We start from the raw sequence: 20,954 nt of genomic DNA, 5'->3' as shown, positions 1-20,954 counted from the left end.
ATAGATAGATAGATAGATAGATAGATAGATAGATAGATAGATAGATAATTATGTTGGTCTGGATCTGTGATTTTATCAGTATGGGGAAGTCCCTGGGTGGGAACTCTCTCCATCAATACCTATCTGTAATTTGTCATTAATTTATAATCTAGAGAGAGAATTATCTGGGGCATTGAGAGGTTAAATGACTTACCCTGACTTGCTCATGTAATTACCATATGTCCAAGGCAGGACTTGAACCTAGAATCTTCTGACTTTAAGATAGGCCCTCCATCCCCTGTAGTAAGGGGCCTCTTCAATTATTAGAGTAACTCTAATCTTACCCTTTAGAGTTTACAAAGTGCAAGTGTTATTCTTCCCATTTGATAGATGCAGAAATTCAAAATGTCACCCAGCTCCTGAAGGTCAAAGGCGGGACTCCAATTCAAGTGTCTCATTTCCAAGTCTAGCCTTCTTTTCACTCTCTCAGGCTTCTCTCCATTTGAATTGTACAAGTACAGTAGTGTGGATGGAAAAGCTTCTAGCTCTCCCCAAGGCCGCTCATTATTCTGCCTCCCAGGCTGCAGTACCAGCAGCTACCCTGTTCAGCTGGTGGGTACCCGGTGCCACCTTGGCTTTCACATGAAATATGCTAATCTTGGGGCCACGATTTAATAGAGGGTCCAGCTGGTGAGAGCATTTATTTCAGAGAAGTGTGAATGCTGTTGCCATGGCATGCAGCCTTATACCCAGGGAGCAGAAACTAGGGGAAAAAGAAACCATTTTTGTGTGTGTGTGATGAGTGTTTTCCCTCCCTCCCTCCAAATTTCATTTCCCTCTCTGTGTTTCACAACCAATTCTCATTTCAGTTTTGTGTTGAAAACTGGCACTCAGATAGCAGTTTGAGTCAAGGAGATCTGTGCTGAATCTCCCCTCACTCACCATATGTTTACGATCTCTCCCTTCTATCTACAGAGAAGGGGGCTATGAAAGAGTTATTTTCCCATCGCGTGTGAAAATAGCATCTGAATCAAGAAAAAAACATGAGAAGCTCAACACTGAACATGCTATAAATCAGCTCCTAGCTTAGAGAAGGCTCGTCGTCAGACAAATTGCTCGTCGGCCACCCTGAGTTCCAATTAAATTCGTGAAAACTCGGTAGAATGTTTTAAGAGAAAGACAAAACTGTGGGTCCCCCCAAGAAGTTCTCATTTGGCTTGTGTGTGTGTGTGTGTGTGTGTGTGTTTTCATGCATACAGATACCCAGAGCACAGAAGATGTTATGCACACGGCCTTTTGTTTCATTTGCTGCCTATTCCCCATAAGATAACATACAAACTCCTCAGGCTAGTATTTAAGGACTCCCCACCATTCTGGCTCCAATCTTATTTTCCTGGCTTATTTCAGGCTACATTCTAGACAAGGTGGGAGACAGTTCATCTCCTGCCTCTGTGCACTCACCGAGGACTCTACCTGGAACCTGAAATACATTCCCTCCTCATTTCTGAGTATGGAAAGACTTGTATTGTATTCCCTCAAGGCCCATTTCCTCTGCACCTCCTCCAAGAAGTCCTTCCTAATTTCCTTCATCTGGAAATGACCAGTCAATCAACAAATATTTATTAAAGAAGCATGGAACTTAAGAATTCTTTGAAGGACCAAGTTACATCAGTTGACAGTTGTGCATTTGCACACACTACAGACAGTAGGATGAACATTTTTATTTCATAGTAATTTTATAACATCTGCTTGTAATTATTTGCATTCAAAGTATATATACTCAGAAGAAATTATAGTAAAATTATTAAAAAATTATTTTAAAATTCCTGCATCAACTGACACAAATGGATGTGCCTAGTCCTTCCAGTGTCTAAGCTCTTGCTATGTGCCAAGCACTGTGCTGAGTGCTGGAGGTACAAAGAAAAAGCCAAAGTAGTCCCTGCCTTCAAGGGAGACAACAGCCATGTAAACCAGTACATATAAGAGACAGTGCATATGGAAGCAATCTTTGTTTTCCCAAAGGTTCATAGTGTATTTCACCTTGATTTCTCCTTTGCTCCTATTCCATTTTTCACTCTGTATCATTGTTACTGATGTACATGTAATATTCCCCTCATTAGACAGTATGGTCCAGGGGTGGGGAACCTTTGGCCTCGAGGCCACATGGGGCCTTCTAGGTCCTCGGGTGTGGCCTTTTGACTGAGTCTAAGTTTTACAGAACAAATCCTTTTATTCTGTGAAGTTTGGATTTAGTCAAAAGGTCAAACTTGAGGACCTAGAGGGCCACATGTGGCCTCGAGGCTGCAGGTTCCCTACCCTGTCTGTGAAACAGGAATTTGTATTTTTTTTTGTCTTTGTATCCCCAGAGCTTAGCATTGTGCTTTACATACAGTAAGCGCTTAATAAATGTTTTTCCTTCATTCACCTCTGTAGGGACAGTGTGACAGAGTGGATGGCCTGCTATACTTGAAATCAGGACACCTGAGTTTGAATCCTACCTTTGCATAGGCAATGCACTTAACCTGTCAAAATTTCTTCATCTATAAACTGAAAATAATACTACTTGTCCAACCCATTTCCCAGAATGTTATGAGGAAAGTGCAAACACTGCAAAATGCTATAGAAATGTAAATGATTATTTGTATCCCTAGAACCTGGCCTTATTTGCTGTCTTTCTTTTGATGGAAGTTCTTTTGCTACTTTAAGTGAACCTTCATCCCCAATGCCACTGTCCTATTACAGACCCTGATCACCTTACCTAAACTACTGTATTCTCTTAGCTGGTCTCACTGTTTCCCTACTCTCCCACTCCAATTTATCCTGCACACTGCTGCCAGATTAATCTTCCTAAAATACCACTTTCATTACATCACTCTCCAAACCAAAAACTTTATTGTGTACAGGAAAAAGTCAAGACTTCTCAGCCTGGCATTTGAGGCCCTCTGCAATCTGGACCCAATCTGTATTTCCAACTCTTCCTCCTCTTGCTCCCCAATAAAAAACCTTCCATACCAACCAAACAGATCTCTCTGGCTCCTAAACGGGCATGATGTCTTCTAGCCTCTGAGTGACTGTCTCTACCAGTGGCCCCAGGGGTAGCTCTGTAGCCTGGCTCCCCCTCCTAACTCTTTGCATTCTTCAAATGCAAGCCCACCTGCTCCTTCAAGCCTTCCTTAGGGATGCCAGCCCACACTCTGGGGCTCCTGGAGTCTCTCCTCCTGGAGTCCTGAAACACTCACTGCCTCTGCCAAGCCTTGGGGATTTGCCTCCTGCGTTGTATGGTTCACTCTCTTTTCATGTGCCTTAGTCTTCCCTCTCCAGCTAAACTCGGAGCCTGACCGCTACTTTCTGGCTGTGTGATCTTGGGCAATCACTTCCTTCCCCAGGACCTTCATTTTCCTCATCTGTAAAGTGAGGGGATTTGTCTCTAAGGTCTTTCCTCTCTCTGAAATCTATGATTTTATAACAGACTGTGAGTTCTCTGAGGAAAGGGACTGTGTCTTGTATGCCTCTGTCTCCCCCACTGTGCCTAACACAATGGATTGCAGAGTAAATATTTGTTGCACAATTGTCCTCATTTCTCCCTTTTCTCCTTTTACATCTTTCTCTTCCTTTTCCTTTTTTTCTGATCTCCTTATTTTCTTCTTTGTCTCCCTTTTTTTATTTCTCCTCTGTACATATGTTTTTGACCTATTCTACCCCAGTTTAGCCTTGATACCTTCTCTAGGTAAGAATCCCTATCAACCAGTCAATCAATCAATCATAGACTTTAGAAAAAGTATGACAATTCCTTGAAAGCCATAGGGTATTGTGAAATTACACCAAACCATGGACAGGTCTGTTCAAAGTGCCTGAAGATTTCGTTATGTCCTCTGGGTCCCATTCTGAGTTCACCTTGAGTGCACTGGAATGAAGAGCTCTAGAAAGTGGAGTTAAATGTGGAATTCTAACTAAAACCCCTAAGAAAAAGCTCCTTGGGGGGACAGCTAGGTGGCACAGTGGATAGAACTCTGGCCTTGGAGTCAGGAGGACCTGAGTTCAAATCTGGCTTCAGACACTTGAAACTTACTAGCTATATGACCCTGGGTAAGTCACTTAACCCCCATTGCCTCACCAAAAAGCCCCCTCCCCCCCAAAAAAGAGCTCCTTGGGGCAGGTCAAGGGACAGGGGGAGAAGAATGAAAGGCCTTAGCTCCAATCTTGGATTTCCATCCTTCCCTCACCAACCCCAGCCCCTATCCTCTTTTGGCCAGAAGAGAACTTTTCAAGCTTCAAAGGGTCCAGAGGATTTGGAACTTCTTATTCTGAGGAGAAGAGAGTTTATTCCAAGCATGGTAGACAGTCAGGAAAAACAACATGGAGTGTCATTGCACAAGGAATAGCAAAGTAGGCCAGAGTAGTTGGGTCATAAGATATGAAAAGGGATAAGAGAAATATTAAGATGTTGGAAAATTTGGAAGGGCTATGAAATGTGAAAACAGAAGGCTTCATATTTTAGCCTGAAGGTAATAGGGAGTCACTGAAGCTCATTTGGGAGGGCAAGTGAAGGGAGTATATACTTTAGAAAAATCACCGTAGTAACTGAGTAAAAGATGGATTGGAGTGAGGAGAGACTCAAGACAGGGAGACCAGGTAAAAGGCCACATCAGTGATCAATGTAAGAGGTGACAACAGTGGTGGTTGTGTGAGTGGAGAGAAGGATTATATGAGAGATATTGTGAAGGTACAAAGGTCAAAATTTAGAAATGTGTTGAATACATGGGCTGAGTTAGGAAAAATTGAGAATAACATTAAGGTTTCAGGCCAGAGTGATTGGGACAATGATGGTATCTTCAACAGTAATAGTGAAGTTTAAAAGGAAGGGTTGATGGGAGTGGAGATGAGGAGGGGGATAAAGAATATTGTCTTGGTCATGATAAATTTGAAATGATTTTAGGAGATAGGGTACCTAGGTGACTCAGTTAATAGAGTGCCAGGTCTGGAGTCAGGAGGACTCATCTTCGTAAATTCAAATTCAGCCTCAGACACTTACTACCTGTGTGACCCTGGACTAGTCACTTAATCCTCTTTCTTCAGTTTCCTCACTTGTAAAATGAGCTGGAAAAGGAAATGGCAAACCACTCCAGTGTCTTTGCCAAGAAAACCCCAAATGTGATCATGAAGAGTTGGACACAACTGAAAATAGGATATACATTTTTATGACACCCAAGAAGGAATTGCTGATTTGGAAATTAAGGGATTGTTGGTAACTTTAGAGAGGACATTTTTGGTTGAATGATGAGGTAGGAAGCCCTACTGAAGAGTTTACAAGAGAGTTAGAGGAAAGGAAGTGAAGGAATCCAGTGTGGATGGATTTCTCAAGGAGTTTAGTTGAGAAGATACAGGATGATAGCTAGAGGGTATGGTAGGATCAAGTGAGAGGTTTTTAAGGATGAAGGAGACCTTAAACATGTTTTTAGGCAGCAGAAATACAGCCAACAACAAGAGAAAGACTGAAGATTACTGAGAGATTGGGGATAATAGTGGGGGCAATCAGAAATGGACAGGATCAAGGGTGATCAAGGGATGGATTCATTGCTTTCCTTTCTCTCATCTTCAATTTTTCTTAATATACTATTTCCCTGATGCCTCCAAACGTGTCCCTGTCTCTCCCATTTTTCAGATGCCTTCACTTGGCCCTGTCATTTCCTCAGATTAGCTCTCCTCCTATATCCCTTCTCCCTTTCATAGACACAACTGCCAAAAAGGGGTCCTCTGCATTCTTTCTTCCATTTGCCCAATTCTCACTTCCCATCTCCTAGAAATGCTGGCTTCTGACCATACCATTCTATTGATACTACTCTCTCCCAGGTTACCAATGATATCTAAACTGCTAAATCGAAAGGCTATTTCTCAGTCCTCATGCCGCCTGATCTCCCTGCAGCCTTTGATAGCATCGACCACCGCCTCCTCCTGAATACTCTCTCTTTCTCTTAGTTTTCAGGACACTCTCTCAGCTCTCCTCCCACCTGTCAGTTTACTCCATCTCAGGCTCCTCTGATGGATCATCTATCACCCTTTCATTAAGCTCGAGTGTCCCCTTAAACAACATCCTGTGACCTCTTCTCTCTCTACACACCCTCTCTCTCTCTCTCTCTCTCTCTCTCTCTCTCTCTCTCTCTCTCTCTCTTAATCTCATTAGCTCTCATGGGTTCAAAATCAGCTCTATAAATATGATTCCAAAGTCTATACATCCAGCCCTAATTTTTCTCTTGAACTTCATTACCATATCACCAATTGCCTCCTGAATATCTCTACCTAAATTTTATATAAATGTCTCAAATTGGATATGTATAAAATAGAACATATTATCTTCTCCCAGCCCTAGACCATTCCACAGCCCTTCCAGGGGGCACCTGGAAGACCTTAGCTGGAGCTGGCACCAAGTAAGAATAACCTTCCCCTCCCTCTCCTAGGTATCCCAAACCTTACCTCCAACATTTTTGCCAATACATTCCCCCTTCCTTCATGTCTACTCCTACCAGAGAGAACCCAGAATCCTCACTTCTCTATGACCCTTAGGCCTACTCCCCTCTTCCCAACGGTGATTCACCAGTCTCAGGGACAGAAACTCTCATGTACCCAATGGATTCCTGAGCCTTTACCACCCATCCTTTTAGGACCCATGGGCCTTTCCATCTCCTTGTAGCTGAACATTCCTATAGATGTTATCTCCTCCCAACTAGAGAGTGAGCACCTTGAGAGCAGAGGCTACCTTCTTTTTCTGTCCAGATCTTCATTGTTTAGCATAGTATTTGGCACATAGTAAATGCTCATTAATTATTTTTCTTTCATTCAAATATTCTCCGGTCCCCTAACCTTATCCTTTTTCTATTCAGTATTTCCCAGGTTTGTGGTCTTGGGGTGACCTTTCTTTCTTCTCTCTCATTCTCCATATCCAACCACTTGACAAGTCTTGTCAATTCCACCTGCACAACACATCTCACACCTATCCACTTCTGTCCATGCCTTTAACCACAACCCTAGCTGAAGCCCTGATCATTTCTCATGTGGACTGTTGGAACAGCTTAATTGGCTTCCAGTTTCTCCCCTCTCTCATCTATCCTTGACAAAGCTACCAAAATAATCTCCCTAAAGTGTGAGCCTGACCATGTTGCTCTCCTACTGAAGGATATTCATTGTTTTCCTATTGCCTCTAGAATAGAATACCAACTCTTCACACTGGTATTTAAAGCCCTTCCCAGTCAGACTTGAGCTTATTTTTGCAGATTTATCACACATTACTCCCTATCCACACTCTCTACAGATTAGCCAAACTAACCAGCTAATTCCTCTATGAACTCAACATTTCATCCCCAGTATTTTCACAGGCTGTATGTACTCCACCCTCAGGGGTGTACTAGAGCTAGCTCGATTATTGAGACGATTATTAAATTTTCAACGTGAGCATTTATACCCCTAAAATTAGCAAATACTATAATTCAAGGTTTGATTTACTGTTTTGTCAATTGTCTTAAGAAAGTGATGGAGAAAATGCTAATAATTAATATTAAACTTAAAAGTGTGTGATGCATGCATTCCCTTCCCCACCCCACCCCACTGAGCCAGTTGTTAAACAGTTGCTAGAACAACACTGATGGCAAGCACTTGATCATCACCCCAACCTCTAGGAATCCCAAAGCTTCATTCACATGTCAGGCACTGTAGCTACCTGCTAGAGATGAAGAGAAAAGGATCTAATCCCTGGCCTTAAGTAGCTCCAGCCAGGGGAGACAATATATCCATATGTAGGTACATATAGAGATTTAGAGCTGGAAGGGACCTCAGAGGCCAATAACAAAGGAATAAAGATTAGAGAACCCAGGTCACCTGGGGCCAGGAGTGGTGCTCTTCTCACCACACCACACTGCCTCTCCTCAGTCTCAAATAGATCATCATTGATGAGGCTACATCATAAGATGCAGACAAAAATATTTGCTGAATGAGATTGAAGATCAGGAAGAGGCTCCTGGGAGACATAACAAAGGTATTTCTGATCAACTGCCAGTGGAGACCTTGAGATGTTGCTCTTGAGGATCGTGAGCTTAAATTTATGCCTGTCTTCAGCTTATATTCCTTATATGTCAAACACTGAGGATTCAAAGAAAAAGCAAAAATAGTGGCTGTCGTCAAGAAGCTTATATCCTTACTGGTACAGATAGCAAAACTTTCATGTCTTCCCATGCTGACCTTGGAGTCAAGAAGACCTAAGTTCAAATCCTTCCTCAGATATTTATTGGTTGCATGGCCCTGGATGAGTACAGAGAAGCCTCAGTTTCCTTATCTGTAAAATGGGGATAATAATAGCTCCTACCTTCCAGGATCGTTATTAGGGTCAAATGAGACAAGATTTGTAAATCCCTCTGCAAACTTTTAAGTGCTTTACAAATGCTAGCCATACGTCCTCCCATAAAAGCTCTTTAGACAATCCACCCAATGTACTGGAGGCCTTCCCTGAGTTCTCTGAATATTTCCAAGAGTACAGCATTCATACTGTAACAACATTGCTGGAAGTTTTTCCACCAGTGCCATAACACTTGGTGTGTGAATGCCAGGCATTTAATAAAAAAGTCTGTTCACTACACAGTGTCTTTCTTATTCTTGGGAAGTTATCATTCTGTTTATCCTTCTAGGAAAATTTTGTTTGGGGTAAGCATAGAAGCATAGAGATGGAGGGACCTATAAATGATGTCTAGTCAATTTCTCTGGGTTATAGGATGAACTGCCTCCAACCACTGTGCAAAGATGGGGCTCTACCCTGGTTAAAAAGCCCTTTTGAGAAAAGGAACAATTTGACAAATGAATAGTGGCCAAGCACCTGAAGTTCTATGTCCAGAGCTCTGTATTTGTTGATCTGGGAAGGCTAAGAAGTGTTAAGCCATGGTCCTTGCCCTCCAGGAACTTGTTATAGTCTAATTGGGGAAAGAAGGCACATGCACATGCACGTGCCAGCTAGTGCTTACGTGTGGGGGGGGGGAGGGGTAGCCAAATAATAGTGTGTCAGATTTAAGAGCAGGAAGAAGACCACCTCGTATGGCTGTGGGAAGTTTCATCAAGGAATTGAAATTTGATCTGGGGCCTTGAAGAATGGATAGAATTAGGGCAGAGAGGAGAGGGAAGGACATTCCAGGCAAGAAACTATCTTCCTGATAAATGATCTACCTGTTTGCTCTGCTCTCTTCCCATCTATTTTGTGTATACCTTGTATATTGCACCTAGTTATTTACACAGTATTCCTTCTATTAGAACATAAGCTTCTTGAGGGCAGGGACTGTCTTTTTGTCTTTGTGTCTCCATTGCTTAGCACAGTGCCTGGCATATAGTAAGCACTTAATAAATACTTGGTGACTTCTTTATGGTTGACTTACTTCTATCACATTAAATTGTTTCACATTAAATAAACTTAACTTATGTGTTTCACATTAAATAAACATTTTGCTTCAGGAGTTTGTGCGTTTCTCCATTGTAACAGCTTTAGATTAGTCAGTCATTGGTTTCAGAACTAGGAAAGACTTTAGAGAGTCAACTTCCTTGTTTCATAAACCAGGTAACTGATTTCCAGAGAGGAAGAACTTGATACATAGGGGTGCTCTGGAATCACCTCAAACCAGTTCAAGTGAAGCAATTTTAAAATTTTCAATGTAAGCAATTACATTTTGGAAGTGGGCGAAGGCTACAAATTGGGGCTTACTTTATTATTTTGTTGATTGCCTAGATTTAAGAAAGTGACAGAGAAAATGTTAATAATAAAGTTTAGGGGCAGCTAGGTGGCACAGTGGATAGAGCCCCAGCCCTGAAGTCAGGAGGGCCTGAATTCAAAACCAGCCTCAGACCGAACACTTGACACTTAGTAGCTGTGCGACCCTGGGCAAGTCACTTAACCCCAATTGCCTAAAAATAAAAATAAAAAAAAATAAAGTTTAAACTTAAAAAGTGAGTCATACATAAATTTCCCCTCCAAAAGGGCTAGTTGTTAAATGTGTACGAGCACATCCCTGTCAAGGGTCACATTGTATTAAGGAGCAGTGCACAGTAGACAGAAGTATAAGCCTGTGTTTTCTCTCCGGTGTTTGAGTGGGTACTTTCTACGGGTTTGAGGGCCCTTTCTACTGAAAGGGAAAGCAATTTAGCACAGTAGAAAGAATATTGACTCTATAGTTGGAGAACCTGGGTTTGAAACCTTCTGTTTTAGCTGAATGATTTTAACCAAGTCTTTTATTTTAACCGAGTGACCCTGGGCAAGTCAGTTAACCTACATAGGCCTCAACTTCTACATTCGTTAAGATAGGACTAGATGGCCTCTAAAAATCCCCCGCAGCACGAGAACTTTGATCAAAGGGCTTCTTCAAAAGAAATAGTGATCTCTCTGGTTAGATTTAGGTCATCCTGGCAAAGTTCTAAGACAAGGCCAGGCAGGGCAGCGCACTGGGCTCTGCTCATGAACGTCCTTCCCAAATACAACCCACCCCTCCGTCTTGTCCCAATCCAGAAGTGGTCCAAGACCCCTGTCCTGGTACAGACACCACCAAAAGGAAACTGATGGATGTCAAGATCCGAGACGGATAACTGCTGCTGCCTCTGTAGAGAGGAAAGGTGGCATTGTGAGTGTGAGGAGCAATGCCTTTGGAGTCAGACAGAGGCCCCAAGTCTGAACCCCATTTCTACCACATCCCTCCTGTAAGTCCTTGGACAACTGCTTCTCCTCCCTGGGTCCTAGTTCCCTTCTCTGTAAAATGAGGGGATTGGAATAGAGAGCTGGTCTCTTCCATCTCTAAATTCTAGGATCCTAAATTATGCCAGGCAGCAGTTTCCCTGGCTCTGTCACTACATCCTACATTGGCTGTTTAAGGAAAGATGAAGGAGAGGTGGCAGAATCTTTGACCCATGCACACAGATGGCCTCACTGAATAATCTTGGAGCACATTGCTACTTTGTAACAGCACCACTGTTGACTCAGAGCCAGCTCAGAGTGTCGGAAGGACAAGAATTCAGGTATTTTTATTTTCTAGGAAAAACAAAGCACTGATTGTATCTAAAGGCTGTGTCTATTCACTGCCAAACCAGCCAGTTGGGGCAGATTTTGGCTCCAAAAAGGGAAGATTTTCTAACAACTCGAGCTGTCCAACGCTGAACCAGCCTGCCTGCTGCAGTTGTGATTTCCTTCTCACTGTAAGTGTTCAAGCTAGGGATGAAAGACCACGTGTCAGAGATCAGAAGATGAGGTTCTTAGAATGGAGCTAAGAATCTAACTCAACTCCATTTTATAAATGAGGTCCAAGGAAATGGTGAGGAGGCAGCTTTGTACAGTGAAAATAGCTCTGGATTTGAAGTTAGAAGATTTGGCTTAAATAACCAAGGCCTGGCACTTACTATCTGTGTTAACTTAATTTCTCTGGGCCTCTGTTTCCTTATTAGTAAAAATGAGGGAGTTGGTCTAGGTGACCTCTGAGGCTTCTCCTTCAGCCCTAAATCTATGAAATAAAAATATTTCCCAAGGTCTAAGCTTATATATATATATATATGTATATATATATGTATATATATATATATGTATATGTATATATGTAGAAGAGCTGGGATTTGAACCTAGGACTTCAGGCTCCAGATTCAAGGCTCGTTCTATTATATTATGCTGCTTCCCTCCCAAGTTGTTATGATCACTGAATGGTAGGCTGATAAAGTCAGAATATTTTGAACTAGAAGGCCCCTTACAGATCATCTAGTTTGACCTCCTCATTTCCTTCCTTCTGACCTTCCTTCCATGACCTAATTGTCATCTTTTGTCCAATAGATACAGGACTGAGTGAGGCCTTGTATATTGGGTGATTGAGGGAATGTGGTGCAGAAAAATGATGGATTTGGAATAAGGGGTTGTTGTTGATTAGTTGTTTCAATCATGTCCTATTCTTTGTGATCCCATTTGGGGTTTTCTTGGCACATATACTAGAGTGGTTTGCCATTTCCTTCTCCAACTCATTTTATAGATGAAGAAATTGAAGTAAATAGGGTTAAGTGATTTACCCAAGGTCACATAGCTAGTTAGTGTATGAGGCCAGATTTGAACTCAGGAAGATGAGTCTTCCTGACTTTGGGCCTGATGCTCTATGCACTGTGCCACCTAGCTGCCCCATAAGAATAAGAAGACCTGAGTTCAAACTCCTGTTTTACTACTTACTCCTTTTGAGAATTTGGGCAAGTGGCCTCCCTTTCCCGGGCCTCAGTTTCCTTATATTAAAAATAGAGGTTGGATCAGATGATCTCTGAAATACCTTCCAGTTCTAAATCTATGATACTTTAAGCAATGGAAGAGATTGAAAATCATCAGTGACCATTCCCCCCTTCCTTCCTCTCTACTTCTTTTCCCCTCCTCCCCTTTTAATTTTTATATTGATGGGAGGGGAATGGTGAAAGTGAAGAATAGAAAATGAGTTTTCATGAAGCCCCTGCCTTACAGATTGAGTTGTATAGCATCTGAGCCCAACTCTTTGTATTTGTTAGAAGTTAATTGTTTTTCTTCCTTGAGATGTATAAACAGTAATGGGGAGGGAGGAGAGGGAGGGAGAGTGAAAGGAGGAGGGAAGGGAGTGAGTGAACAATCCCAGAGGCAAAGAAATGCCTTGTTAGGGCACTGAAGAAAGGGAGGGATTTCTAACCCCCAAGGGAACAGCAGTTCAAAGGTGAAGGCTCATTTTCTGTGCCAGTGTGTAGGTTAAAAGTGAACATCCTAAAGGTCGGAAGGCTAGAGCTAGAACAATCGATAGAGTGAGGTAACACTGACAGCTGGGATTTGTCCCCATCAATCAGGCCCAGGTTCCATTAAAAAAAATCAATCCCCATAACCAACATCAAAAGTCAACTTTGTGAATGATGTTACCTGCAAAATACTGTGTTTGGAGCCCCAATTCTGCAGGCCTTACTCGAGCAGAAACGATCTGGAATTGAGCCCAGAGGGAGTAAACTTAACAGCTGCTAGAATTGCCCAGATGCAGAGGGGACAGGCTGCTTCTAGTTGCTGTCTAAGGTCCTTCTTCCTTAGTCCTTTTCCTTCAGAACTTGGGGCAAAGGGGGTGAGGGAGGGAAGGGAAGGACGTCTGCCCCTGGGGCCAATAGTTCTCCTGGGACTCCATGTGTCAGTACAGGAAATGGCCAAAAAGATGAGTGCAGCCTGGCTTTGTGGTTTTCCACATCTTAGCTAGGGAAATGGCAACTTAACACAGTGTGTGTGTGTGTGTGTGTGTGTGTGTGTGTGTGTGTGTGTGTGTGTCTGTGACACTGGGGAGATAGGCCGGAGTGCAGGGAATGTCCATCTGTATGATTGTTTGCATATACTTTTCCTTTTTAAAGGCACAGTTGCACTTAACTAGCTCCTGCATGTGCATCTGATTTCACATGCATGCATTTGCGTACACAAGGGACTCCCCATGGATAAGATCTGTGCAATGCAGTTTTGTTATTTGCAATGGAATCATGGGTAAGTCATTATGTGACCATGAAATTCTCTGACCCTCAGTTTCCTCACCCATAAAATTGGGATTATGAAACCTGTACTACCTAACTCAAAGAGTTGTTATGCAGAAAGCACTTTGTAAACCTCAAAGTGTTAAATAAATGTAAGTAATTATTGTTATCATTATCTCATTCTTATCTTTTTGGATGGAATTCAGAGAACTTGTCCTGGGGCAAGTGACTATCCTCCTGTCACTCTCTTATATTGAAGGTTCTGTGGACTATCCCACGAGTTACTATTATTATTATTAGTGAATGTGAAAGCAGAGAAACAGTAGAGTGTAGTGGGAAGAGCCCAAATGTGGGAGTCAGCAAAAGGGAATTCTAGTCCTGGCTCTCTTACTAAGGTCCTGTGATGCTGAGCCCTGGCTCTAGAATGAATCAGTTCTATGTGGTTCAAATCTTCTAATGCTTACTCCTGTGTAACTCTGGACAAGTAGATTAACCTCTCTGGACCTTCAGTTTCCTCATCTGCAAAAGGTATAGACTAGAAAATCTTTCAAGTGCTTTCCAGCTCCTATTCCTATGATCCTATGAACTTCTGAATAAGTCATTTTGCTCCCCTGAATCTCAGTTTCTCTGTCTCTAAAATCAGGGGCTTGGACTAGGGATTTAGATGAGCTCTAAGGGTCTTCCAGATCTGGTATATCACAACCTCAGTGAAAATTCAGTGATGCTTCCACACTTCCAGGAAACTAACTTAATCCCCACTGAGTGGGCTCCAGTCACTGGGAACTAGGAGAATGGAAGGGACTGGTATGCAGGAGGGTTTGGGTGGAGCAGCAGCTATTTCTATAAATGGGACAATTATTCTGTGTTCAGCACATGTCTAAGATGAAGGCCACATCTGTGATGCCTATTCTATGGTACTGATCACCTGCTTGGTAAAGAAAAAAAATCCATTTTTCTCTGTGTAAGGAGTTAAGGGGGCGTGTATTGGGGAAAGCAGCTTCCTACAGCTGATTATGCACTTTCTCATCTGATTGCCAACATTTATTCAATTACTTCACTCATTACCAGTGTGAGCCTCCACGGCTCACCTGAAACCTCCCCCTGCTACCAACAGATCTATTAGAAGGCATGTGCACCTGGCAGGAGTGTCTAAGGATTAAAAATATTCCAGAGGAAGAGTGTGCCTGCTTTTTGAATAACTTAGTCTCTTGCTCCCCAAGCTGATAAGCCTTGGAAATACTGCAGGAGAAATGCAAGGGAATGGGGTTGGGGTGGGGGCAGGGGGAGGACTGCTGGGATAAAGAAGTGGTGGGGTAAAGGAGTGGAGAGAATGGAGGCTAGGTGCTCCCACAACTTTTAACTGTGGAGTTTCCATCTAGAGGAGTCTCCCAGGATCTGATCCAAGATCTCTATTTTGGTGAAAGAAGAAACCCTGGTTTAGGGGAGACAGGGATCCAGCATTCTGTTCTCTTCATAGAATTGTAAGCTATTAGGGCTGGAGAGACTTTAAAGATTATCTAATGCATCCCCTTCATTTTACATATGGGAAAAATGAGGCCAGAAAGGGGAGGGGACTTGCCCAAGATCATATAGCTAGTTAGTAGCAGAGTTGGGATTAGAACTTAGATCTTCTGACTCACCTTCCTGTATTCTTTCCATCATATTACACTGTCAATTATCATAGACCCTTTGCCCAGGGCAGGTATGTATGTATGTATTGATTTATTTTTGCTAGGCAATGGGGTTAAGTGATTTGCCCAGAGTCACATAGCTAGTGAGTGTTATGTGTCTGAGGCCGGATTTGAACTCAGGTCCTACTGAATCCAGGGCTGGTGCTCTAGCCATTGTGCTACCTAGCTGCCCCTAGGGTGGGTAATAATTTAGATAAGTGAGTGGAAAAAACTAAAGATACCACTCCAAAGGGAGGTTGGGTAAACTGGATAATGCAATGTAGGCTCATTTTTTTTCTGGCCCCCACCTCTCTGGATCTTTGGGTGATCAAAGGGACTTTTAAACTTCCTTTAATGAGGCAGTTGGAGTGTTACCACTCAGAATTGGCTGCCTATCAAAGGGGGCCTAGTGTGCCTGTTTAACCAGTGACCCTTCCCTTTTGTGTAGATTAGAACCTCTCCAGTCCCTCACTCATACTCTGGAAGAGGACCCAAGAGACTGCTTTGGACTATGTAGATTTTTGTGTGTCTGGATGACTGTCTCTGTTCACTAATTTATTCATTTTGCAGAGTATATATTAAGTACAATGGAGACATGAACAGCTGTGGGGAGAAAGGTGGGTATTATATTTATGGCATTTTTAGACAGAGAGGGAGGGAGAGAGAGAGAGAGAGAGAGAGAGAGAGAGAGAGAGAGAAACATTTATTAAGTGCTTCGGAAGGAGAGGGAGGAAGAGGTAAACACTATGCTAAGCACTGGAAATATAAGAATAAGCAATCACAAAAAAAAACCCAACAACAAGAAAGTCCCTGCCCTCAAGGAGCTTCCATTCTAATGGGAGAAGACAACACATAAAAGAGAACTGAAATGGGAGAGAGGAGGTATTCCCCGAAGGTTAAGGTCCAGAAGAAATCTGAGACATGGGCTGTACTAGACTTAGAGTAAGCATGGCTGGCATGGGTGCTTCCTCAAATGGAGATTTGGCTCTACTGCCATATGGCTCCATTCGGAATTTTTTTCCCCCAGGACCTACTTTCTCATGCTGTCACTGCCCAATCCCTCATACCCATTCATGTAAACCTCACTCCTCACCATGTCCCCATCTTAATCAACTCTACATTTCGTATGTGCCCTCTGGACAAACTTCTTGAGGACAGGAATATCTTTACATGCTGTAACCCTATACCAATAAAATCACTGGTTCAGAACAAATAAAGAATTATTACTCACATTTCTGTAAACATTTAAGTTTTACAAAGAATTTTCCTGACAGCTTTGATGTAGGTAGTGTCAATGCTTTTCTTAACTTTTAAAAAAAATTTTAATCTAGACCTACAATTTGATAGCTTCAGGGAACTCCCAGTTAGAAAATTTGCTCTACTAATGCATATGAATAATTGTTATAGTTACTTGTAGTAACTATGGTCTTTTAGTCTTAGAGTTTCCTGGAGTACTGAAAGGTTAAGGGACTTGACCAGGGTCACAAAAAAACCTATGTGTTACTTGAACCCAAATCTCCCTGACCCCAGAACTGTGTCTCTATCTACTGCTTCCTATCTCCATATTATAGATGAAGAATCAGAATAATACTTGTACTTCTATCCTGACAGGATTAGTGTGAGGGAAACTCTTTGTCAACCAAGAAGTTTGGTGAACCTTGTTAACACTTCGATTTTTGAAGAACCAAAATGTTGGGGACCCCAAGGGCAATGGAGAGATGAATAACTGGGGAGAAAGGTGGGCACCCAAAACAAGAAAAGCATGCAGAAGGGCAACAGAGGATAGCCTGTAAAAGAGATATCGAGTGGCGCCTGTGTGACAGGTGCACAGGCTTTTAAATGAGCCTGGCAATGAGGTGGCATGAATATGTGTGGACTATCATGGTTCCCTAACTTCCCTTGAAGGGCTGCATTTGCCAGTGGATGGCAAAAGAGCATCCAAGACAAATTCCAGTGACATCCACTCCCCACCTCAGGCATTCATTATAGGAAATGTAATACTAGGCAATGGAGGAGAAAAGAGGACTCCCTGGAAAGAATGCCTACCTTTAGGCTGGCTTACCGCTCATTAGTGCAAGAGAGTGAGCAGGGGAAATTCAAATCAGAAAGCTCCTTGTTAGATTGTGCTGGAAGGCAGGAGAGGTGGAAACTCAGCACTTAAGCAGCAGCGCAAAGGAGTGCAAACAGGGAATAGGAACCAAGAGACTTCCACTCTGCTCCGCCACTTCCCTACTGGGTAACCCATAGATAAATCACTTAACAACTCTCAGCCTCGTTTCTGCCTCAAGCAAATCAAGGGGTTTGGATTCAGGGGTGTCCTTGTAAATGTTTAACAACCAGCTCTCCAATAAGGCAGGACACACTTTGAAGTTTAATTTGCATTATTAGTATTTTCTCTATCACTTTCTTAAGTCTAGAAATCAACAAAACAGTCGCTCAAGCCCTGATTTGTAGCATTTGCTGATTTCTAAGGTGTAAATGCTCACACTGAAAATTTTACAGGACCCAGCACATCACCCAGATTAGGTGGTGCATAAGGTCTCTTTTAAGTTCTGTGTGTACTGTATTGGAGGGAGGGGGAGCCTTTTCAGTGTATCTCCATGCTTCATCTTTTCCCTTCCCATCCCCCTGACCCAATATCACAGTCCATTAAGAAATGACTGTGTAATTAACTTTTGATTATCCCTGCTAACATCTTGAAATGGAGGATATTCTCTCACAAACAAGGGATAATACAAAAAGTATTTATATCTGACTTTAGAATGCTATTAGAGAAGTATACCAGTATACACACAGTCTGTCTTATATATAATGACACACATATTTCTACATTCATGATGTTTTATTCCCAGCTTCACTTCCCCTATCTATCCCCATCTTCATTCCAACCCATCCACTCCCATTTCACCTATACAGCATGGTGCAGGGGAAAGAGCATTGACTCTGCAGTGAGGAGGCCTCAGTTCAAATCTTTCCTCTGATACTTAGTACCTGCATGACCTTGGGTGAGTCACTTACCTCCCCGAGCCCCACATCTCCCCTCATCTACGGAACATTAGACTAAATGACCTTTGAGGTCCCTTCCAGCTCTGTGGGTCTAAAGGGTCTATGATCCTTTCTGTGGAAAATTTGGAAAACATTGACCATCTGCTTAGGAATATTATTTTGAAGAGATGCCTGAGCTGAGACTGGATACAGCAATGAAGCTTGCAGTACCAGTAATGTCTGCCCACCTCCGTTGCAGAAGAAACAGTTGTTCTCCTTATCCTTTCAGACCCTCAAGGAATCCCAATCTGACTTCCATTCCATGGGGAATCAATACCCATATATAATCAGAACTTGCCAGAAGGAGACAGGTCACTTTCTTTTGATGCTGGGGTTAAGGGAATTATCTATTGAATGTTACCCTTTTGGGGTTCACTTAGAGAGGGATGTTCTCCTTGGCTTAGGTAGGCCCTCCCTAAAACATTCTTGGAGCTTTTCCCCAGATTTGCCAAAGGATACCTTCTTGCTTGGGAGCTGTCCCCTTCAGCAGGAGCTATCCAGCACTCTCCCCAGAGCAGGCAGCTGGTAATTCTCCCTCTTCTATCACTCACGGAGGACCTGACACTGCATTCCTTATCTGATTGGAAGGAAACACTCCTGAATGAGATCCAGAAAGAGAAAAAAAATCTCAACAGGTGTATGGGGGGGGGCGGGAAGAGCAGGGGAATAAAAGAAGGGACAGAGGCTGGGAAGGGATAAAGGAGGAAAGTGACCAGGGAAGTACTCATCCTAATATAACCATCCAGGCTCCAAGTCTCTACCAACCCTGCCCTAACCATTAGGCAGGATCAAAGACCCATTACATGCCCTTCTGCCCTTCCATACTCGACACCAGAGTCCAGGACCAAAGACTTTCCTAGTTCTCCCCCACTGGAAACAGCTCTGCCATAGAGCTCACCTGGCTGAGCATTGGAAGCTGACTACCTCAAATAGGCCTCATTCCTATATAAATACACAGGACCCCCAGAATTCTTCCAAACCCTGCCTTGTCCAGGGACTGATCATCTATCCTGCTGCTAGTATAATTGCCTCCCCCCAACTTCCTTCCACCCCAGGTATAATACATCTACATTGCCAGCACTACTGTAAAGGGCACACCAATCTATTGCTTGTTGGCTGCACTCAGCACTCTTTCCCACATCTTCCTTTCCCTGGCTACTCTACGCCCCTTCCATGTTAGTCCTCCTCTTCCTATATCCTGGTCTCATTCTACCCAACTTTTTCATTGTACCCTCTAGAACCTTCATTCCATTGTTAACATACTCTTCTTCAAATCAGACCAGGGCCCTACTCTGAAAAATTACTTTGTGCATATTTTGTTTTCAATTTTCTATGCACATGCAATTTTCTATGTTTTCAATTTCTATGCCCTCCCCAAAGAATACAAGGCCCCTGAGGTCAGGACAGCTTCATTTTTGCCTTTGTATCCCCAATGCCTAGCTGAGTGCTTGGCATATAGTAGGCAATTAATAAATCCTTGTTGAATTGGATTGAATAGAAGCAGTGCAGCTCCATGGGGTTTTTGTGCCCTTCTCCTCCCCATCTCTCCTGCAGGTAACCTACAAGTGTCTATGTTTATTCCCACTCCAGTTACTAACTTGGTGCATGTTTAAGAAAAAGTCACAAATTTCTGTGCTTCCATTTCTTCCACCCACAAAGAGGAACTACAATTCTAATCACCTCCTGGAGTTCACAGAAAGAATTTAATCAGAGAGGCTGAAAGGAGCCTTAGAACATAGAAAGTCAGGGCCAGAAAGGACCTTAAGAACAGAAAACATCAAAGCCGGAAGGAACCTTAGAACACAGAATGTCAGGGCTGAACCTAATATTAGGACATTAAATAGCAGAGCTGGAGAAGGTCTTGGACATCACGGAGTCTAAATGATTGATTTTACAACTAAGGGACTTGAGAGATATTGTTTCATAGTGGAAAAAAACCACTAGATTTAAGATCAAAGGACCTAGGTTCAATTTCCAGTTCTGCCTCTACTACCTGTGACCTTGGTCAAATCACTTCACTTCCCTGGGTCTCAGTTTCCTCATTTGTAAAATAAGGAAGACTTCTAAGGTCCCTTCCAGCTCGAAATCTAAGATCCTATGACTAGATGTCTCTTCCAGCTATAAATCTATGTTCCTACTTGCTCAAGGTCACACAGTGACCCATCAGTGGCAGTGCTAGGATCAGAATCCAGTTCTTCTGATTCCTAGTATGGTACACTCATCAAAGACTAAGCCGAACCTAGACTGGTCAGCAGGATTCAGACAAAATTATACTGCCAGGGAATAGGACTTGATGTGCCTCAGCCTCGTCTCATGTGTAGAGCTCCCAACAGTATTCCCTTCTCCTGGCAAGACAGGATGCCTCTCTTGGTAGGAAGGGCTTCAGATAGGCACCACAGGAGCACCACAGGCCAGGAGAGCATTGCTTTGGCAGAACAACAGGTGAAAACTGTTAGGGTCTGGTTCACACAAGGACTATCAGCCCCCTGTCTCCGCCCATAGAAAGTTTATTCAATAAAATTCAGGAGAGAAAAGAACACGTCCTGTTTTATGTCTCTCTTGTTGTAGGCAATGCACATCTTTGGAGATCTGTGGATGAAAGGCACCATATAAAATGCAATCAATTATGTATCACTATTACTGAATTAATCACATGTATGATTAATATAGTAATAATAATTAATGGAAGTATGGTCTAGAGATTAGAGCAGTGGACTAGCGGGGAGGAGTCTAGGATTCTCCTTTTCCACTCTGCCATTGACT

This window comes from Vombatus ursinus, unplaced genomic scaffold (assembly GCF_900497805.2).
Source record: "Vombatus ursinus unplaced genomic scaffold, bare-nosed wombat genome assembly UNPS02014793.1, whole genome shotgun sequence".
Taxonomy (NCBI): Eukaryota; Metazoa; Chordata; class Mammalia; order Diprotodontia; family Vombatidae; genus Vombatus; species Vombatus ursinus.
The sequence above is the reverse complement of the archived record's forward strand: the minus strand, read 5'-3'. Positions refer to the sequence as shown.